The sequence below is a fragment of the Pinus tabuliformis genome, chromosome 5_1 (genome assembly GCF_031772625.1).
Source record: "Pinus tabuliformis cultivar Carrire ecotype Pingquan chromosome 5_1, CPIR1, whole genome shotgun sequence".
NCBI lineage: Eukaryota > Viridiplantae > Streptophyta > Pinopsida > Pinales > Pinaceae > Pinus > Pinus tabuliformis.
The window spans coordinates 627,800,474-627,825,493 of NC_142305.1; positions in this window are offsets into that span (position 1 = coordinate 627,800,474).

A 25,020-nucleotide genomic window follows, 5' to 3' on the forward strand; every position below is an offset into this window, starting at 1 on the left:
CCATTTTTGGCATCCTTCAGTCTATACAAAAAGATTATACATAATATACTGTCATTTATAATAACTGCTGTCAAAAAACTGCGAGTTTATTTTATGTCGCATGTAGACCCGCTGTAGGATAAGTCGGGTCTATATATGGGCGGTGATAAAATTTCCGTTCCTGCTGATCCAAAAACTCTGTGATTTCCCATAATCCATTCTCCATCAACGCGGCCTCCTTGGAAAGTTTGTCAGCATCTTGGTTATGTTCCCTGTAGATATGAGATACATGGATTTGGTTAAATGCTTCTTTGAACTGAAAGACTTCATCAAGTATGACATTTAGTGTGTGTGAGTGACATGTAGATATTCTATTGATCCAATTTGTGACAATATGAGAATCTCCAAATATGTTGATGCTGGTGCAATGGTGACTTAATGCAAAGTGCAGCAGATGACGAAGGGATATGAGCTCAGCAAAGTTATTTGTTCCGGCACCCAGGCCCGCTTTGATGTGGTAATAATGGTTCACGGATTTGTGAAGGATGATGCCCCCCCCGCAGCTTTGTGCATTTGCTGCACCATCAAAAAATGCCCAAGGGGTATCTTGATTGATATTTGGAGGAGGGTTATGTCTGCGATGTTTTGGGGGCGGCGGATCTGGAAGTTCATTGTATGCAGTGATAATGCCAGCTTCTATGAGTGGCCAGTGTACCGCCCGATCTTCGAAGATCATTTTGTTCCTGGTCCTCCAGATGGACCAGTTAACAATGATGGGTAAGTTCACGGCCTTCGTGCCCTTGTTTATGTTGCCCCATTCTACCCAGGTATTGATAAGATCTGTTCCATTCCATTCCCCTGAGTATTGTACGAATGGTTTAATGTTTTTCCAAACTTGCTGTACAGTGTTACAGCGCATGAAAAGATGTTCTGTTGATTCGATATCGGATTTACACAGCACACATCTCGTTGGCCCATATATAGCCCGACGCTTGAGGTTTTCTCCTGTGGGTAATCTATTCCGGAGGACGCACCATGTAAATAGTTTTGATTTGGGCGACGCTGATAACTTCCAAATTTGTTGCCACCATCTATCTAATACCTCCGGTTTCCTCTGTATGATGATTTGTTTGTAACCCTCTTTTGGAGTATATATCCCACTTTCTGCCTGTTGCCAAATGAGTTCGTCTGGTCCCTCCACAATTCTGATATGAGATTCAGTGAGCGCAGCACAGTATTCTTTCCAGATTATGTGCCATCTTTGCGGGAGGTTTAGCTGGATGGCAGTCTTCCAAGCCTGGTGGAATATATCGGATCCCTCTTGGTCTGCTATCTAAGCAATCACCCTGATACCTTGAGAAGTGAGAAATTCAACCAGATCTTGTGGAAGCCGATGTCTCCCCCCGCATCCACTCCAGGGGTCTATTCCTATTCGGGCTCTGCTTCCGTTCCTTATACGCCAAACAATATTGTTCCTAATGATATATATATATATATATATATATATATATATATATATATATATATATATGAAAATTTTAAAAATATATATATCTTTGCAAATTAAAATAAAAATAAAAAACATTTAACAATAAAAAAAATATGTATTCTTATTATTATTATTTTTTAAATTAACGATTTTTTTTAAACTTTTTTTTTAAGAATTATTATTATTATTATTTTTTTTTTTAAAGAAAAAATTACCCCGCACCGGCCGGCTGCCTGTGGTGGCGCGGCCCTGGGTGGAGAAGCAATTTTGGGAATCACCTCTCCACCCCCGGTCCTAGGTGGAGAAGCAATTCCGGGAATCAGCTCTCCACCCCCAGCCCTAGGTGGAGAAGCAATTCCAGGAATCGCCTCTCCATCCCCAGCCGCCCGTGGTGGCGCGGAGTAATTTTTTTAATAAATAAAATAAATGTTTATTTAATGTTTTTAATATTAATTAATTAATTAATTAATTATTATTATTATTGTTTAAATCTAGTTTGTTTTTAATTTTTAATTTTAATTTTATTTTCTAGTTTTTGTTAATGTTTTTTTAAAATTTTCTATTTTTACTTAATTTTATATATTCTTTTTAAATTTTGTTTTTGTTTTATTTTGTTTTGATTTGTTTTTTTTTTTTTCCAAATTCTTTTATGGTTTATAAGATAATTTTATTTTATTTATAACTTTATATATATATATATATATTTTAAGTAATCAACATTTAAAAAAAGAAAAATAAAACAACTTGAAAATTCGTAGTAATCATAATTTCAAAAAAAAAAGGACATAATAAATTTTAAAGTGTGAAAAATAAGTACTTAAAAAAAATTCTGTTGCATCAACACGTTTCAAAATTAGCATGAAAATCACTAACATTTAAAGACAAATATTTATATTTAATACATAAGAAAATTTAAAGTGTCAAAAATATACTCCAAAAAAAAAGAAGTGTATTCTGCATCACCACTTTTCAAAATTGGGTCATGTTTTTATTACCCCTATGAAACGGGTAATTGTATCGGTTATTTAAAGTGTCAAAAACTATGCTCTAAAAAAAATATGTATGTTCTACATCACCCATTTTCAAAATCGGGTCACTTTTTTGCTATCTCTACAAAACGGGTAACAATATTAGTTCCCGTTTCACAATTTACGTTGTTATCATTCCAAAATTTGTAAAATTTGTTTGTAATAGTCTCAATAATTAACTCAAAAGTTATCCACAAGAATAATTTGAAAATAATATAAACTATAGTGTAATTGACTAAGTAGTGACTCAAAAATGATATTCCAAGTCCATGTCAAAAGCTAATGGGATACATGTGAAAATCACGCAAAAAAGAAAAATTTGGAAGCTTTTCTAGTAGATTTGGAAGAAATAGATGATTGATTAGTATTGAGGTTGAAAACAAGTGCCTACCAAATTATGTTATTAAAACCCCAATTGTCATTGAGCACAAATAAAGAATATGGATAGGCCAAATCTACCATGGAAAACATTGGTTTATTAGGAGTGTAAGAATCACAAAAGAATGATTGATATGACTAAACTCCAACCCTAATGGCCAAAATGCATTGTATATATTCTAGAACAGAAAAGTATTGTTAATATATTCTCTCTACCAAATTGTGTTATTAAAACCACAAAATCATTGAACCCAAACAAATAATATGGATAGGCCAAATCTACAATGGAAAACATTGGTTTAATGGGAGTGTGAGCATCAAAGGACAATGATTGCTAAGACTAAACTCCAACACAAATGGCCAAAATGCATCCACCTTAAACATGTCATGCTTATGTTTATAAGAAGCCCTATAGTTGGTATTCTAAGACTAATTTTCGAGCTTTGAAGGTGTCATTTAGTTATTGCAAAGCATCTCAAGAAATGGCCATATTCTAGAACACAAAAGTATTATTAATATGTTCTCTCTACTTGTGATTCCAGTGTACAAGTAGTTTTTAAGCCATGATCATAGAAGTAACCACAATACTATAACTTATAGATCTCACTTTAAGGCCAACCAATACTATTCCTTATATGGTCTATTAAATTTTTGTCTCGTATCAACAACATTTATTCTCACTCAATCCTAAGTTGTTCATCCTCTCTAACATAACCAAAACAATGTAATTTTTCCTAATCGAAACACCCTTTAGCCCAATAAAACATCTATGTTCATGTTTAGAGAACAATTTTACTCTTCCACAAATATTTCAAAGACTAGCTAATTTTCAATCATGCAAGTAAGATAACTAGTGATAGGCAACATCATGTCCATGCCCATTTGTTAATTTTGAGATGAGATAAAATCGTAATGGTATAAAAGGAAACTTCAACACTCAATGAATTACTCTCAAATTAACATTTCATGCTTTAACTAATTTACTCACCAAAAGCTTCTAAGCAAATTAAATTCTACATGGTTTTAAAAGTCCTCCATGCAAAATTAACGCAACAACAATGAAAATTTTTAAATTAAATCTTTTGTAAACCATCTCAAGGTCTTGTCCATCAAGACACCACTAATCACAACACATGCCATGGGATCAACAATTTGCAAAATATAAGAATCCCATTTAATAACCTAATCTAAATGACACTTCTAGAAATTTACGCAATGTGTTAACCATGCATATATTTGGTTTTAAAAGTTGCTTAGTGAAAATCCAAAACAAAGGAAAAATGACCAAGATCAAGGGAAGTCTTCAATACTCCTCAAATAACTCTATGACAATGAAGTTGAAAATAAAAATCTCAATCCCCAAATGCATGTACGTTATTATTCATAAGTGACTAGATAAAGTTCGTATTGAATGCACTGGTTGAGCCATACCTCCTTTATCACATCAATGCCCGAACCTCTTTTGTTATTCAAAATCATGCATTGAGCACAATGTTTAGGTAGATTCTATACAAATAACATAGACAATGTTGTGTACAACCAATTTACTTTTGTTGCAGTCTTATCTAATGATTCTTCATTGTTGGAAATCATCATTAATGCTTGACCATTTTTCTTGTTTGCTATTTTTTTCTCAATCAAGCTATTATATGAGTGATTATTCCTCACCAAAACATATTTGTGAGGAGTGTGCCCCCTTGAATCCAAGGCTATACTCCATGATTGCAACTCAACTTGAAACACAATAGCCATGTCCTTATGTTTATAATTTTCTTACAGTAACATTGTTAGTATAATTAACAATAGTCATACATATGGTATTGATTGGGTATCTTCCAAATTTTCCTATTCTCTTCATAAAACAAGGGGGAGAGGAACTTTCCTATAGGGGCTTCTTATGCCAATTTTTTGAGTACATAAATAGACAGTAACAAAATGACTAAGAAAGTAAATATAGAAAGAATTTTTTTTTAATCTCATGTTTTCTTTGACCCCTCTTTTAATTAAGGAAAAGCTAATATTTGCTTGACGATGAGATAACTCCCAATAACTCTTCTCTCTATTGAAGGGTTAAGATCTAGCGAGACAGTCATATTGGTCCCTTTTCAGACATTATCATTGATCATAGTTCTTTTCACATTCTACTTCATTAGCTTTCAAGGTTTGCTATTTTGGGTAGTGGCGTTTCTTTGACATCTAGACTTGACCACATTTTTTTATCTTGGTGAAAAAACAAGTTCCATGGGATTGTTTTCACTTTACTCTTAGATTACACATTGTTGACACCTAATCAGAGGGATTGAGTGTACAACTATAATTAATGTAAATAAATAATAGAGAAGATAGTGAGTCATCGGGAGCTGAACCGAACAGTCACTCCCTCTTGTATATAAAAATGAACACCCTGAATGAATAAAATGAGTTTTGATTTGAGGAGTTACCTCCTGGTCTGACATGGTATCATAGCAGGCGCCAATTTTTGGCTTCTTTTTTAATTTGTAACTCCTATTTTGTTTTTCCTTTGTTTTGCATCTTTCGCAGGCTGACATCTCTGTCAAATCCTTGTGAAATCTCATTCATTGTTTGATACATTCGTTGAAGTGCGTTGCATTGGAGCTAGCTGTTTTCTTATTCACCGCATACGTTGTTTTCTTATTCACCGCATACCTTTTTTATATATAAACTACCAATGGTGATGACTTAACCCGCTCAGACACAGTTCCCGAGGTCTAACTTTATCGGGTTCATTCTCGACCGTAGATCTCAAATCCCAAGATCTGACGGTCCACAACAATTTCAGGTCGACTACATACACGAAAGTTAACCGCCCGAAATGTGTGTTTTTTCTCTCTCCTCGGGTTCATTCTCCACCATAGATCCCATCTCCCAAAATTCGATGGTTTATAGCGATTTCGGGTGCATTAGTTGCACGAGAGTTACCCGCCCGATACGAGCGGTTTTTCTCTCTCCCCTAGTCGCTACGTGTCAACCGCTTAGTGGAATCGGGCGCTCCCCTCTCAATACCACTTACCATTTTTTATCCGCCTGAAATCCCGCTTATCGCTTTAAAATTGCCCTCCGTCTTGGTTAACACCCGGACTTCTTCGCTTTCGATAACCGTTGATCTTCTACAATTGATGACCCTCCTCCGTATTTCTTCACCGCTCATCTCCACCACTCATCTCCACCGATTCATCTCTGCCGCTCATCTCCACCGTTCATCTCTACAGTAAAAGAACTACAGCTACAGTCAAACTCTAGTATATGGGTGAAAGAAAACGATACCAAGATTATATTAAGTTGAACGTTGTCGATATAACGCTATTGGTATAACAATTTTACGAGTAAAATTTTGCAGCAACAATATTTTTCTCCACTATACACAGATTTTACAATGCATTCAATTATATCTATTGTGGGAGTAGTTCTCAATGGAAAAGAGAATTATCCTAAATGGTCGCGGAAAAGCCAACACACTCTCATTTTTAATGAGCTATGGAAAGGAGTGTGTTTTGCAGGAGATGAAGCGGCAATCCAACGTACCTCAGACAAGGAACTCACAATTTGGGAAATAAGAACAACAAAGCCTATGCATTGATTGCAGCATCAGTAAGTGAAGAGGTGAGTCGACACATTTCACCATTTTCAAATGCATTCGAAGCCTTACAAAAGCTGAAAGAACTCTATGACTCACACTCTGCACTTGAAGTTGTTCAACTCATGATTAAACTCTTCACCCTTGAATTACAAAATAATGATCCTCTTGCTCTTGCATCCGAAGTAAAATATATAATGCATGATATTAAAGTCACTAAGGTTGAGTTGGATATTCCTCTGATTGCTTTTCTCAAGGCACTTTATCCTACTTACTCCTATTATCTTGAGTCATTGCAAGCAAATGGAAATCTCAAAGATATTACCTTTGACTCCCTTGTGAAAAAATTTGCTGAAAGAGAGAAAGATTTTGGAAAGAAGACAACCCCTGAATCTTTTGAAGAGGTTGTGTGTCTTGCTCATAAAGAAAAGAATCTTGCCCAAGATTCTTCCAAAGGAAGAGGTGGTCGAAGAGGAAGAGGAAGATATTTTAGAGGCAGGGGGGCAGACACTGTCAAGGAGAAAAGTAAGATTTGCACCACATACGCTGTAAAAGAAATGGATCACATGATGCCTCCACATGCAAGTTACCTTGGGACAAAATTGAGCAGCAAAGAAACCCACCCAAAGGTAAAACTAATGACACAGACAAAGGTAAATATCCTGAATCCGCTTATTATGTTGTGGCACAATGTAATATTGGAGTAAATGAAGACTTATTTAATGCTTCACTTGCTTCTTGGAAAAATTATTGGTTGCTTGATTCAGGAGCAACTTGCCACATGACTCATAGAAAAGACTTTTTTGAAGAATTTACTGACAATGTTGATGGAGCAGCATACTTTTCATACCAATCAAAACTCAAACCATCAGGGCTTGGCACAATCAGGCTTAAATTGCCTGGTCTTCCAGAGTTTCTTCTGCATCATGTTCTATATCTCCCATAGCTGAGGAGAAACTTGCTGTCTTTGGTCCACATCCGCCAGCAAGGTCACTCCATTCATATGTTTGATGGCAAGCTTGAGGTGAGAAAAGCATCTGACCACTCACTTGTCATGACAGGGATAAAAGAAGAAAGGCTTCTCAAGCTACAGGGTACTTATGTTCGTGTACACCATTTCTCATACAATTCTCATTATGAAGAAGGTACACTTCCATCTAGTTAATTATTGCATGCTAGATTTGGACACTTGAACTATGACATCCTTCGCTTGTTGAAGAAAAATGGTGTTACTGGTTTGCCTACAATTCCTAGAAAGCTTAAGCAATGTGATGCTTACATTATAGGAAAGCATCGCAAACAATCCTTTCATGATTCACACTCTAGAGCACATAGAAAACTAGAACTCATTCATTCAGATTTATGTGGTCCAATGCCTGTTCCTTCTGCAAATGGAAATAAATATATGATGACATTTATTGATGACTACACCAGAATGTGTTGGGTTTATTTATTAAAGAACAAATCTGATGTTTTTCAAACATTCAAGAACTTTCATACATGGATTGAAAATGATGCACAATCTCATATTGGCTCTATTCACAATGATAATGGAAAAGAATACACTTCAAATGAATTTGAAAACTATCTTCGCCAACATGGGATCAAACATCAAACAACTGTGCCTTATAATCCCCAACAGAATGGTGTAGCTGAAAGAATGAATAAAACAATCTTAAATATGGTACGCTCCATGTTGTTTTTCAAAAATGTAAAAATGATGTTTTGGGCTGATGCAGTTCTATGTGCTGTATATATAAAGAATAGATGCCCATCTAATGCTATCAGAAACAAGACTCCTTATGAAGTGTGGTATGGACACATTCCTTTGGTAAAGCATCTCAGGGTCTTTGGTTCCACCTATTATGCCTTGATACCAAAGGTACATAGAAACAAACTTGGTGCAAGAATTCCTAAGTGTATCTTCCTGGGGTATTCAAACACCTCCAAAGCATACCATCTTTATGATGAAGTCAACAAAAAGTTTGTTGTATTTAGAGATGTAATCTTTCTTGAATCATCCAAAACTAATAATGTTGTTGAAAGGAAACTTGATTGCTTGGATAGATTCACAAATGAAAAATCATTTCAAGAATTTGATAATCAGATTCCACATCTTGAAGGGGGGATTCCTATACCAAATAAACCTGTGGAATCTTCTTCTGAAGCACTCTCTCCCCTGCATGAAACTCCAACAACGGATGATACTTTGAGTGATGTGATTGATAGAATTAGGAGACTTAATCTTGATTAAGTCCCAACTCAATCAACAGAGCAGCCTGGACCATCTGAGAAAGGTCCCCCAAAGTGGGTGACAAACACACTTGAAAGTGTTCATCCCGATGAGGTTGGAAAGACGGGAACTAGAAATTCAAACCGGAAAAATGGAGGTAATGTAGATGACTTTGATTCACCTATTGATATGGATGTTTCCTATGATTGTGAATTCAATTTGTTTACAGATTTTGAACCAACTTCCTTCAAAGAAGCTGCTTCTCACGATGAATGGAAAGAAGCAATGCAAAAGGAGTATGATACCCTGATAAAGAATGGCACTTGGAAGCTGGTTGATCTTCCATTGGGGACTAAACCAATTGGCTGCAAGTGGGTCTACAAGAACAAGTATAAAGCTGATGGCTCACTTGACAAGCACAAAGCCAGGCTTGTGGCAAAAGGTTTTGCACAGAAGGAAGGGGTCGATTATGAGGAGACTTTTGCCCCCCCCAGCAAAATGGGCTACCATCCAGACACTCTTTGCCCTAGTAGCTCAGAACGGTTGGAAAGTCCATCAAATGGATGTAAAAACTGCTTTCTTGAATGGAGATCTAAAAGAGAATGTTTTTATGTCCCAGCCTGAAGGATTTGCTGTGAAAGGACATGCATAAAGTATGCAAACTTGTGAAAACCTTGTATGGCCTCAACCAAGCACCGTGAGCCTGGTATGAAAAACTATTTGAGCATCTTCTGAAACTCAATTTCAAACATTATGATCTTGATGATGCAACTTTGTTTGTCAAGAAAGTTGGCAAAACAATTGTATATCTTGTGGTATATGTAGATGATCTTTTGATGACAGGGAACAATGAAAGCTACATTGCATCCATAAAGAAGGAATTGAAAAAAGGTTTTGAAATGACTAATTTGGGCTATGTTCATTACTATCTTGGTATTGAAGTAATTCAACATCCGAAGTCCATATTCCTTTCTCAAAAGAAGTACATTGGAGATTTGTTGAACAGGTTTGGCATGACTGAATGCAATCCTCTAACTACTCCGATGGAACAAAACTTAAAGCTCACAACCATTGAAGGAAAATAATTCGAGGATGCAACAAATTATAGATGGCTTGTAGGAAGTCTCAACTACCTAACTACTACCAGATCAGACATTTCATTTGCTGTTGGAATCCTCTCCAGATTTATGCAAAAGCCTTGCGAGGGACATTGGTCTGCTGCAAAAAGAGTTCTAAAGTACTTGAAGGGAAATCAAGACTTTGGAATCAAGTATACACGAGTGGGTGACTTCAGCGTGATTGGATACTCTGATTCAGACTTTGATGGAGACAAAAAAACTGGGGTATCTACTTCAGGTTATGCTATGAGTCTTGGATCAGGAGCTGTCTCCTGGAGATCACACAAACGATCAGTTCTAGCAGATTCCATAACAGAGGTAGAATATGTGGCAGCAGCTGAGGCAAAAAGAGAAATTGTGTGGCTCAGGAAAATTCTTGAAGATTTGTAGGTAAAACAAGTATAATCGACTCCACTCATGATTGACAATACCTCTGCAATAAAGTTGGCCAAGAACCCAAAGTTCCATGATCGAAAAAAACACATCAATACTAAATATCATCTCATTCGACATCATGTTGAGGCCAAAACAATCCATCTCCACCATTGTTCCACTAATGAGCACATTGCAGACATTTTCACCAAAGCACTTAGAAGAGAAAAGCTTGAAAGATTCAAAACGATGCTTGGACTCACCAACATCCCTTCAGATTAAGGGGGGGGGGAATGTTGACACCTAATCAGAGGGATTGGGTGTACCACTGTAATTAATGTAAATAAATAATAGAGAAGATAGACAGTCATTGGGAGCTGAACCGAATAGTCACTTCCTCTTGTATATAATAATGAACAACCTAAATGAATAAAATGAGTTTTGAATTGAGGAGTTACCTCCTGGTCTGACACACATTTTCCTTTTGTTTGCTTTTTGCTTTTTGTAATTATGGCTAAATTTTCATATTGGCCAAAATTTGTACTTTCTTTCTTGTTTCTTTTAGAAAAAACATATATTTTTAGACACTTCTATAATTAGTAACTTTATATGTTTGGTAGGTACAAGGCTTAGTCTTAAATCTTAGTGAGTAATGAAGGTGTAGTTTGATTTTTCTCTCTTTGAAAAAGTGAAAGGTTGAAGAGCATTGATGTCATGTGATTGTTTCTGATGACATCTGGAGATAGTCAAAGGGACACCCTTGGATAATTTTTTATATGTTTTGACTTTAGTCACAATTTGTTATTAATTTATTATTCTCAATTAATACATCCATGACATATAAAGGCTATTGAATAACCTAAATAAGATTAGAAGCATTTGCTAAAAGTTACCATGATTAAAGCTAGTGAAAAGCATTCTATTACGAGGTAATAAAAACATATTTTCTATAGTTGCTAAACAAATAACCCATGAAAAACCTATTTGACCTCATTCTTTGAAGATATATTATTATTGTTTAGCAAAATTTCTTATTACTAATGAGCAAAGGAGAGGAGCACACAATTGAGGAAGACATACTAATCATTTGGTGTTGTCTTAGCCATAAGAAAAGCAATAATATAAGCATAGGAAAAGTGATAGCATACTAATCAAGGTCATCAGTTGAAGATTTTGAATGTAGCAGGTCAAACAATATTTCAATAACTAATGAATGTCAAGGTAAAGGAGGTCTTGTGTTTCATCTTTCTAGTTAACTGTAGAATAAAAATCCACTATCATTTTTCTCAAGTCTTGGACATAAAAGCTACTTAAAGAATGAAGAAAAATTGAGGACAATAGTGCTAAAAGGTCAAATTTGGTGCATTGTTTGGAGAACAACAATTTGTTTTTATTCATTTGAAGGCTACTAGACCTCATCCCTATGTGGTAATCCCATTGGTCTTCCATAATTACCTAATGTCGAGGCTTAAGGAGCCTTATAGCCCACAATAATTTGTGCCAATGAGTAAGTTGCAACAAAATTAAGGACATTGTTGCAGATGACTACTATAGAAAATTAAATTAATGTGTTGTCCAAGCCACATAGGAATCAACATGGAGTTTGCTTATGCGAACTTGTTAGTCAAGGGTGGCCCATCTTTTGGTCACCTATGGTATCAAAAGTGAAATGATTTTAAATCACCTTTCAGTTAAAAATTTGCATTGGAAAAAATAAAAATTATTTGAGAAATTAATGTAAGTCATGGATTTCCTTGTCCACCTTGTTGAGAATTGATTGCAAGACAATGTTTTGGTGTGGGAGGGCATGGGAGGAGAATGTATGGTTAGTAATGGTCTAATATCAGAGTACCACATTTGGATATGGCAAAAACTATGGTAACCTTTTTCTATGTGAGAGTCACCATTGTCAAAAGTCTTCCCATAAGATATTTCTACTCGATATGGAACATACAAATGTTTGCTTTAAGATTGTTGGTTTTAATTGTGTACAAATTAATGTTGCAAATATATTATTAATAAAAATAGAAAAGATGCAATGACATACACATTAACATAGACATTTTTAACTTGGAAACCCTAAACTAGGGAAACTAAAAAGATTTTCGGTATATATTCTTTACAATGTTACAACATAATATGTATATCCTGCTATACCCATAAGTCGCCAATCCTCTTTCCCTGCATTAGAATACAATCATAGTTCCTTAACTAGAATGAAAAAACCATGGCATGAACCACCATGTGCAACAAAACCTTTAAAAGCAAAAATCATATTGAAAACCACCAAAAACAAATGTAAAAATTTGCCTTTTTGGGGCGCAAGGAAGCATATTGCTTGAGTAGCCTAGCTCATTTTGGTATTATTTGCACTATATTTGGTATATATGATATTAGGATACCTTATGGGGTGGTCACCCTTTGGTACACATGGTTGAGGTGGCCCACCTGTCAATTATTTTAAATTTTCTTGAGATGATGGGGTCCTCCCTTGGACTAAGGAGTTTGTTGGGATTTTGAAACCAAGGATTGAGGATCATTACTTGAAGGTTGGCCTTTTACTCTAATACATAACTATTTGCATATTGAGAGGTTTGTTACACCTTGGAGACAACACCTCAAGAATATTTAATGATTCATCCATACACATGTCCACCTTATGGGGTGTTTCCCCCTCTTATAGAATGAGGACATTGGGATCACATAGGGGAAACTAGTATCAATGACACTTGTGCACACATTTCAAGGTTGATTATATCCTTTTAATGAATTATTGACCTTTATTTGAATAGAGGGAGGCATATTGCTTGAGTGGTGTAGCTCATTTTGTTATTGTTCACACTAAATTTGGGCTATTATGATGTATATTAGGGTAACTTGTGGAGTGGTAACCCTTTGGCACACATGATTGAGGTGACCCACATGTCAATTGTTTCAATATTTCTTGAGATGATGTGGTCCTCCTTTGTACCAAGGAGTTTGTTGGGGTTTTGCAACTAAGGATTGAGGATCATGACTTGATGGTTGACCCCTTCCTCTCATACATAGCTATTTTCACATATTTAAAGGTTTGTTACAACTTGGAGACCATGCCTCAAGGATATTTGATGATTCATCCATACACACATCCACCTTACGGGGTTTCCCCCCCTCATATGGCATGAGGGAATTAGGATAACATATAGGAAATTAATACCAATGCCACTCTTCTAGTGGCATGATTGCTCCAGGTCATATCTAATGTGAGCACTCCTACATCTTCATTCAAAGCACAAAGTAATGACATCCTTTATAGACTTTTTCTATGTCATGACTTCATTTCACATAGTGGACTTGCCTGATGGACTCCATGATGATCAACATGTCACTAGAGACTTTACATGCATTCAAATTGACAATTGCACACGCATATGGTACACATGATGACGCCACCTCTTGGTTTTAGTTGTTTTCTTTGTTGCATACTATGGTGTCTTTCTATAATGGTTCTTGCTTGCATGTGGTCTTAGTGTTTCCTATATTAGCCATGAACATGGTGAACATTGATGTTATGCAATAATATGTCATAGCACTAAATTCTTATATTTTGCTTAGGAATATCATGGTGGGTTGTAGTTAACCTTTAGATAAGTGTCATTAGGGGAATTTTGAGGTCTAAAATGACCTCCTAAGGAAAATGTACAATTAAAATTCATTTTATGAGAACCAATCACATTTTAGGGGATGACATCATCCCCAATGGTTGAGGTGGCATTGCTTGAGTTAAAGGTACTTACTTGTCACATTATCAATGGTGGATAAAAACTCATGGTTAACCATATTAGTACTCTAAGTACTTTTAAGTCATAACATAAAATACTCATAATAAAAGTCGTTTTACACTTTTTGAATAAAATATTATTATTTTCATTTCATATTTTTTTGAAAGAAACAATGCATATGTATATACAATCTTTATATCTTTACACACTTTTCAATATATATTATATTTTGTATATTTCATATATTTATTTTTAAATTATGTATTCATCTCATTTTATTTAATATTAAAATTTCAAATAAATTATAAGTTAATATCTATCCATATATATTATACATATGAAATCAAAATAAATAAAAATGTAACCTTGTAATTTTAGGATAAATCAAATCTATAAATAATATTATTATAATATTAATAGCAATACAAACATATTAAAATTAAAGAAAAAAGGTATATTAGTTTTGTATGATTTATGATTTTTTTTTTTTTAAATTAATTGATCTGATAAATTTTGCTTAATTTTATTGATATATATATATATATATATATATATATATATATATATATTAAACAAATCAATGCGATAAGGATTATAAAAAAAATTATGTTTTTCCAAATTAGAAAATAATAATTTATTTATTATTATTATTATTATTATTATTTTTTTTAATTTTTAATTTTGTTTTAATTTTTATTTATTTATTTATTTTTTATTATGTTAATTACAATAATAATTTTATTAAAATATTTAATGATTAAAAAGTGAATATAATTATTGATCCTACAAATTCGCTTATATTTAACTTGAAATTATAAAATAATATGCAAATTGTGTTGTGATGTTTATCTTAAAAAATCATATATATATATAAACCAGTGAAACAAAATTTTAAATAGTTATTTATGTTATAAAATAACTTCAAAATGTGTCATGTATTTGGATACTTCCTCCATCTATGACTCATGCTAAAGTCTCATCATCAATATAGAAGTCATGCATCCCTTATTTATGTTATTGAATTTTGTTTTCAATTTCTTTAATGTCCCACTTGATTAATGGTGAGATATTCCTTTTGTATGGAGTAGCAACTTCCATAGCTTTGTGTATTACCCTACTATGATTTTCTTGCTTGGAATGTCCTTCTTGCTTCCACTTTCCAAGTCAATGATTCTCCTTTTCGTCCTATTTTACCTCCCTTAAAATGATTTCCTATAAACTCTAAGACTAGACAAAACACTTTATACACCTGTATCGATTAAGAGTTTGCAATAGTCAAATGAAGAATAGGCAAAAAGATACTACATAACTCTCCCTCCTCAAAATACGAAAATTGGAGTAAAAGTGTGGTTGTATCAATCATAAATTTCATTGGGAGTACGATGTCATCTCATGAACAAAGGGAGGAATAATGGCTTGTATGTCACTCTACCTCCACCTGCGACCTCCATTACCTCTTCATTATGCTCATGCATTGGAACCACATGGGGTGGTATGATGGTGTTAAACCAACTCTTCCTTATGGATATATATGGATATTTGGCACTCCTCAACCATAGATTATAGAGTGGGGCAATAAAGTCATTACAAATCGCAGGATAGTAGTGAATATGCTTGTTCAAACAATATTGTCAGAACTTGACGAGGAAGCAAAAATCATATTAGAACTGGAGCAGTCATAGAAATAAGAACCTGGCAGCTACGAAATCGATCAATTTTAGAGTGTCTAATCAAGTGGAAGAACTTACCCGTTGAAGATTTCACATGGAACAACAAGAATTTCATACAAAAGCATCAAGAACTACTCAAGTGTTGAGGACAACACTTTTTGAAGGAGAGGGGCATGTTAGGTCCCTATAATACTAGCGATTACCCCATTACTATTGTAGTTGTATCCCTTATTAATATTGTTGTGCCCCTATTGTCCCCATATTGTTATTACTGTGCCCCATAGAATCTTTCTATTGTTATTTTTGTGCCTTTATATTATTATTGTTAGGTCGGCTTGGTTATATTGTCACCCCTTAGACTCCTATATATAGAAAGGAGGTTTTGTAATTTGAATCATCGAAGAATCATTCATTTGTGTAATGTAAAGGAGGTTTCCCCCTCAAAGAGGCTGAATTCTAAGGCGTTGATCTATCTTTTCTATCTTTTTGTGAGCTGGTTTCATAACATTTGGTGTCAGAGCTTTGAATTCTAGGATTTTGCTGCTCCAAACAGGTCATCGTGGAATTTGCGTTATAACCTTTTTTCTACGACGTTTCAGATGCTAAAAAAAAACCCCATTTGGGTTGAAATCGTTCTGAACTGCAGGTCCGAATTTCAGAGCTTTTCGCGCTATATTTGCGGAGATATGATCTGAGGAAGTTGGCATTTTTGCAGACTCCCGAATTACATTCCAAACAGGTGACCTGGGGAAAATAGTCATAACTTTTGTTTTGAGCATCAGATTGAAATTTCGTAAGAAGTTACAGAAAGAGGACGGATTTTAGTTTCCTGTGTATATTTTTCAGATCCTAAGGTCAAAACAGTGACACGTGGCACTTCATACAAGTTCGCTCTTCTGAAAAGGTATATAATCAGGTCATCTTGGGAGATTGTGCATAACTCTTTCTTGGAGAATCTAAATTTGATCAGACTGGTGGCATTGGAAAGAGGACGTAGAGGGCTATTGTAGATCGCAATTTCAGAATTGGAAGATATGAAATTACAGAGATACATCAGATGCAATATCGAGCTCCTACAAAGTGAAAAAAGGTGTGTAGATTTTTTTAAATTTTTGCTTAAGCTTGGTTTGAAAAATTATTTTGAAGGAATTCAAAGGGCATAGTAAAGCATTATTATCGGTAACTGATGCCCCAAGGAAAGAAAATGCAAACACCTAGTAAGCAACCTTAAAGCTCTAGCATGACTCATGAAGAAGAGGAAGAAATGCAACATGATATATCAAAATTACGAGACCAAGTGAAACAAATGTCACTCGCACAAAAAGTAACAGAATATAAGATGGAATGTTTAAAGAAAGATGTAGAAGCTAAGATATATGGCATGGAAGCTAAGATGAATGACGTGGAAGCTAAGATGGATGATTTGAAGAGAGGCATGGAAGATTTGAAGACAAATTTGAAGATAGATTTGACAAATTTTCTACAAGAAATACTTACTAATGGTGAAAGGGTAGTAAAGGAAACTCGTGATGAGGAAAAAAATAAATGTTAATCATGATTTCATAGACTCTAACGTTGGATCTAAGAATCACCATATTCCAAAAATCGATATGAGGAAGTTTGATGGCAAGGATCCCGCAACATGGATACTACAGATGGAGCAATTCTTCGATCTCAATAATGTGCAAAACACACAAAAGGTACGTATTGCCACTTTATATTTGGAACCAAATCAGTTTGTATGGTATCAATGGCTTTGCTCTTGTAAACAAATTTTCACTTGGGAAATTTTTACGGAAGAAATGACAGCACATTATGAGGATACAAAAAGCAACACTTTTTAAAGCCAATTGATAAGTCTCAAACAAAAGGGTTCAATGATGGATCACATTGAGGACTTCCAAAAATCGAACATAAGGGTAAAAGATATTCCAGAGGAGCATAGGATTGATGTGTTCATAGGGACTTTAAAGGATAATATCCAACATGAGGTTTGCCTTTGGGATCCTAGTTCATTGGAGAAGGCATTCAGGTTAGCAAGAAAAATGGAAAGCAAAATTATGGTAACCAGGAAGCCTACCACTCACAACTATAAAGATGGAAGTGTTGTTGCCCCTAGCCTTCCACAACCTATAAGGTTGACACCACAACAATTGGAAGAAAAAAGTGTAAAAGGGCTTTGTTACAGTTGTGATAACAAATACACTAAAGGTCATAAGTGTGCTGAGAATAAATTATTCTACATAGATTGTGAAGAGGGGGAAGAAAGGGAACAAGAAACATCAAAGGAAAAGGATATACTCCAGGAACAAACCCTAGATAAAGAAGTAATGAATCCAACCATATCTTGTAATGCATTGGCTCGAATTACCACTCCTCAAACTATCAAGATAGAAGGACATATCAAGAAGAAAAAGGTAATAGTGTTGATTGATTCACGAAGTACCCACAATTTTATTCATTGTAAGATAGCAAAAGAATTGAATTGCTTCCTATATCCAACACCAGAGTGTCAAGTGATGGTTGCAAGTGGAGGAACGATAAATTGCTCTGCAAAGTGCCATAATATCAAGCTATCCATGGGAGAATATGTATTGAATAATTCAATTCTTTCCATTCCAATGGGAGGTGCTGATGTTGTACTAGGAGTCTAATGGCTACAATCCTTGGGTACAATAGCTTTTAATTTTCAAGAACTTTTCATGAAATTTTATGCAGAAGGAAAGGAAGTTGAATTAAGGGGTATTGTAGGGAAATTGGGAAAGATAATCATCTCTAACGATATGACAAAGCTTCTAAAAAAGGAACAACAAGGTGTAATTGCACAATTATGCTCGCTAGATGTTTCCACATCGAAATCATCTATTTCTCCAGATCTCCAAAAAGTCTTGGAAAATCATTCCAAAGTATTTGAGACTCCCAAAGGTCTCCCACCTATTCGTGATCATGATCATGCTATTCATTTGATTCCAAGAAGTGTTTCTCTAAACATCAGGCCGTACAGATATCCCTATGCCCAAAAGAGTGAAATTGAATGTACGGTTGCAAAAATGCTAGAGGCTGGTATAATTCAACCTAGTCAAAGTTCTTTCTCTGCTCCAATAGTATTGGTGCATAAGAAGGATGGATCGTGGCGCATGTGTTCGGATTATAGGGAGCTCAACAAGCTCACTATTAAAGATAAGTTTCCCATCCTTATCATTGATGAATTACTGGATGAATTGCATCGATCAATTTACTTCACCAAGTTGGATTTTCGTTCAGGATATCATCAAATTAGAATGAAGACTGAAGACATTTCGAAAACAACATTTAGAACTCATGAGGGTCATTATGAACTTTTGGTCATGCCTTTTGGCCTTACCAATGCACCTTCTACATTTCAAGGTTTGATGAATTCCATTTTCAAACCCTTCCTTAGAAAATTTGTGTTAGTATTTTTTGATGATATACTAATCCACAGCAAGTCTTGGAAGGATCATGTTGAACATGTTGACAGGGTGCTACAACTATTGGAGGAGAAAAAATTATATGCAAAAAGATCCAAATGTTTCTTTGGAGTATAAGAGGTGGAATATCTGGGTCATATTGTATCTCATGAAGGAGTTAAGGTAGACCCCAGCAAAATTAAAGCCATTAAGGAATGGAAAATCCCCACATCCATAAAGCATATGCGAGGCGAGGATTTCTCGGGTTGAAAGGGTATTATCGCAAGTTTGTTAAGAATTATGGGAGAATAGCAGCACCTCTAACAACATTATTGAAGAAAGATGCATTTTCATGGACTCCAAAAGCAACAAAGGCCTTCGAACATCTTAAAGAGGCAATGTGCCAAGCACCGGTCTTAGCTACACTGGACTTCACAAAGACCTTTATTGTAGAATGTGATGCTTCAAGAAATGGAATTGGTGCTGTTTTAATGCAAGATGAAATACCATTGCTTTTGAAAGTCGTCCAATTAAGGGAAAGTTTTTACACAAAGCTATTTATGAGAAGGAAATGTTGGCAATACTACATGCACTTAAGAAATGGCGACCCTACCTAATGGGGAGACACTTCAAGGTAAAAACGGATCATGATAGCCTTAAATACTTTTTAGAACAAAGATTATCCTCTGAAGAGCGACAAAAGTGGGTCACAAAGATGTTGGGTTATGAATTTGAAATCATCTACAAAAAAGGGAAGCGAAATGTGGTGGCAGATGCACTCTCAAGAAAGGATGAGGATGTGGAAGCATTTTTGTGCGCCATCTCTATTATCCAACCAAATTGGATAAATGAAGCAAGGGAGGAATGGAAGAATGCCGAAGAAGTGTGGGCACTTATTCGAAAGTTACAACAAGATTCCAGTACATCTGATACATTTAGCTGGAAAAATGATTCGTTATGGTACAAAGATCGCTTATACCTCTGTAAGAATTCCCAACTCAAACAAAATATTCTTATGGAATTGCACACTTCTCCCTTAGGAGGGCACTTAGGATTTTTAAAAACTTACCACAGGGTTAAGAAGGAATTTTTTTGGGATGGCCTTAAATTGGATATTCAAAAGTTTGTGGCGGAATGTTTGGTTTTCCAACAAAATAAAGATGAAACAATTAAGACCCTGGGTCTATTGAAACCTTTATCCATTCCAAGCTAACATTGGGAGGAGGTTTCAATGGATTTTATCAGAGGTTTACCCAAGTCTGAGGGAAAGAGTGTCATCATGGTGGTAGTTGAAAGACTTACCAAGTATAAACACTTTTGTTCATTATCACATCCATTTAAAGCCAATACAATTTCTACTGCATTTATGGAAACAATTCAAAAGCTACATGGAATCCCAAAGATTATTGTAAGTGACATAGATCCCATTTTCACTGGAAATTTTTGGACAAAATTATTTTCTTGTCTTGATACTCAGTTAGCTCATAGCTCATCTTATCATCCTTAATCTAATGGGAAAACTGAAATAGTAAACAAATGTTTGGAAGGATATCTTCGTTGCTTTGTATATGATAAACAGACAAAATGGGTCAAATGGTTGCCTTTTGCTGAATGGTGGTATAACACTTCCTTCCATACAACAACAAAATGACCCCATTTATGGCACTTTATGGATATCAGCCACCATCCATCACATCATATTTAAGAGAAAATTCTAAGGTTCATCACATTGAGCATCAACAACAAGTCCTCCAACTCTTAAAGTATAACCTCATGTTGGCACACTATAGAATGAAACAACAGGCATATCAACATCGTAGTGAAAAAAGTTTTGATGTAGCTGACTGGGTATTCCTATGACTACAACCATATAAACAAATGTCCCTCAAGCAAGCTAAGAAGGATAATAAATTATCACCAAAGTATTATGGTCTGTACAAGGTGTTGCAAAATATTGGTACTATGGCATACAAATTGAAGCTTCTTGCAGCTTCTCGAGTGCACCCAGTTTTCCATGTTTCATGTTTAAAGAGGGTTATAGGTGACAAGCTCCCAGTTCAAACAATATTGCTAGAAATTGACGAGGAAGGAAAAATTATATTGGAACCGGAAGTAGTCATAGAAAAAAGAACTCGACAACTACGAAATCGATCAATTTCGGAGTATCTCATCAAGTGGAAGAACTTATCTGTTGAAGATTTCACATGGGAGGATGAGAATTTTATACAGAAGCATCCAGAACTACTCAAGCATTGAGGACAACACTTTTTTGAAGGAGAGGGGCATGTTAGGTCCCTATAATATTAGTGATTACCCCATTACTATTGTAGTTGTATCCCTTATTAATATTGTTGTGCCCCCATTGTTCCCATATTATTATCACTGTGCCCCATAGAATCCCTCTATTGTTATTTTTGTGCCTTTATATTATCATTGTTAGGTCGGCTTGGTTCTATTGTCACCCCTTAGAATCATATATATTGAAAGGAGGTTTTGTCATTTGAATCATCGAAGAATCATTCAATTGTGTAATGTAAAGGAGGTTTCCCCCTCGAAGAGGCTGAATTCTAAGTTGTTGATCTATCTTTTCTATCTTTTTGTGAGCTGGTTTCATAACAGGTTTGTACGTCACTCTACCTCCACCTGCGACCTCCATTACCTCTTCATTATGCTCATGCATTGGAACCACATGGGGTGGTATGATGGTGTAAACCAACTCTTCCGTATGGATATATATGGATATTTGACACTCCTCAACCATAGGTTATAGAGTGGGGCAATAAAATCATTACAAATCACAGGATAGTAGTGAATATGCTTCATATTCTAAATATTTTTGGAAAAATACATTGCTTACAAGACACATTCTAGATCCAACCCAAAACATGTTAGGGATTGGGTTAGAAGAACATATTTAACAATCCAATGGTTAGGAGGCCATAAATAATTTGAAACATTAACCAAGGAAAGGATTCTTGAACTTATCTATTGCATGGACATGGTTGTTGGAGATGATCTCCACCTCATCGAAGATGGTTTTGTTTTCGTAAAGCCCTAGAGAACAAGGATTCAATTCTTTTAGAAATGGTTTATGTCTTCCTCTTTATATGATATTCTCATTAGGACCATGGAATCTTTAATTAACAACTTGAAACTCTAAGCGGAGTACAACCCTTAGCTAAATTCCTCAAATTATTTAGTGTTGTCCCATCACTTCACTAGTGTTTTAGGGGTCATTGGTTTCTATATATGCTTCCAACCACTCCCATATTAATTTCTAAGTGGGAGTGGGAAGATTATTCATCCATTGTATTCTAGTTGGATAAAAAAACCATCAAGTCTCCCCAATTTGGAGTAGATTTGTGTAGTATTTGTGGCTAACTCTAGACCCCGATGCATCCTTGCTATTTATTCATTTTGATTGATGGATTTTTTCACCTTTGTCCTGAGGATGAACCAAATTCGTTGGTTCGAAACATCGACAAAATCCTAATGATGTGATTAATCCGAAAGACATGCTTATTTACAATATGGATCGCAGAAGTCTGAGATCTAATAGTATACATCTGTATGATCTATAAATTGTTCCATATTACACGGGAAGGGGAAAATGTATACTTTGGTTGATGTTTAGTGAATGTGTAATCGTCAAATCATATCACCATGGTCCCTTTCTCCTTCAGGCATGGGTTCATCCAATACAATTTTGGGTTTAGTATGAGGAGTGACCACTTTATACATCTAGTAGAGTTGCATAAATGAACCACAAGTAGAAATTTCTCGTGTGAAATTGATATCTCAATACACTATAATAGTCGTTCAATGAACCTCGTTATAGATGGCCTCTAATATATGTTGGGTTCTACACTTCCACTTCCTTTTTTTTTTCTTTCTAGACACAATTATGCACACAATATTACGAAAAATGGGTTTTACCTAATAATAAAAATAAAGTATTTTCACCAAAAGCTTGAATCATAAGGATTAAAAAATAGAATGAGGGTAATGAGACACTAAAACATGGGTGTGTTTCTCTATGAAAGGCTCTTCGAAGCTTTTGATATTTTTGCAAAACAATTAAAATAATTTAACAACTACATTTTTTAAACAAGCCACTATCAATGACGATTGGATATGATGAGCCTATTCATAAATATCGTAAACAAATATTCTCTAATTGATCCCTTTGTTTGTTAGGTTGGACGCATCATCTATCTAATCTTTGATTTATGATAAGATTGTGAATTGAAGGCTATGATCCCCAATGTTGCACCATTTGTTCATGTTCTACCAAAATCTTAATTCCAGCGTTTCCTAAACACATCATTGGTACCTGAAACTATTCTCTTAGATGGATACATGCCACAATGCTTTGGTGATTTAGTCTTGACGTGATTTACTTTTCTTGGAATGCTGAAACCCCTGAACATTCTAATCCTATGTTTTGACCATGCATTGTCTATATATGTCGACTTTGTTCAACATTCAAAGCATATATAAAACCAAATTACTCACAATCAATCACCAATCACCCATGAAATTAACATTTTGTATATCAATTATTAACTATCAATTCAAAAATTGAACTTTTTGAAGTAGACTCCGTAGTAGACATTTTTAGGTTTACTTTTTGAATCTATTAACCAAATTCATCATCAGGACAAAAAAAATCAAGGAGAAGAAGAAAGGAAAGAAAATATATTAATCCAAGATGTGGTGGGGGGGTGAGAAAAGAAGGAAGAGAATGGCCAACTTAGAGAAAAAACCTAAAAGATAACAAAATATTACATTAATGATACATTATTAAAGAACAACATTCTTTGAATGAATCATTCTTTGTGTTGAGTTTCATGGATAGTATAGGAAATTTTGTTGATCAAGTTTTGTAATTTTTCATCACACTCCCAGGAGATTTCTCCAACCATTTTCTTAGTCTCCTTTAAATTAGTTAAAATCTGTTGTTCAATGTTTATCGAGTTTAGAAATTAACCATAAATCACACCTTTAATTCATCTAAGGCCCTAACTACACCTTAGGGATCAATCTATATGAACTTAATGCACCATTATAGAAGCTTCCACCACATTGTGGTTAGGAACTTTATTAACTTAGGTTCTAGCACTATAATCCATTTTACCCTCTAGATGAATCCACATAAGAACCAATATGGTTTTTCATAACCATCACCCTTCATAAAGATCTTGGAACTACTATAACCATATCATTGGTTGGATTGTTCACTAAGATAAAACCTTATGGACCTATTTGAATAATTAGGCCTACTCCCCCACTTGAACTAAAATTCAAACATAACATATGCCACTTCTTTTACTTGTATTTCCACCTTCATTTTGTTTTTCACTACTACTATACCCCAAACTACTAAGAAAATCATGTCCTTTCAAGTCAAAAGTAGAAGAAAAAGTTGGGACTACCTCTAGGCTTTTAAGATTCATAAGGGGATTGGTTTGGATTGGATCCACTTTTCTTAGAGTGTAGCATGTCTACTAATTGACCTTCCTCTAGCTCAAATAATTAGAACACATTACCAAGTGTTTCTTCCTCTTCTTCCTTTGTGATGATGTCTCTCTCCATAGGCTAATCAATGCCTTACAAATTGAGGCTTCCTTTTGGACAATCATGATCCATCTAACAGAACATGCTCACCTCCTTGTGCCATCACTTTTATTTTCTCTTCCAACTTTGTGGACATATTCTCCCTGCCTATTCTTCTCTTTGGGCTCTTTCCAATTATTAAATCCCCTTCTCTGAACAAATGTTTGGTATTCTCTCAACACCTTTGAAACTCTTTTACTCACACCTCTATGTTTCCATCCTCACTAATACTCCTCTTAATTACATTAGTATCATGATGAATCTCCTTCATTATATTCATCCACCATTTCTTAATTATTGCATTTTGTTTCAAATCCTATTTTCCCCTCTTTAGAGCATGTGCTTCTTCCATG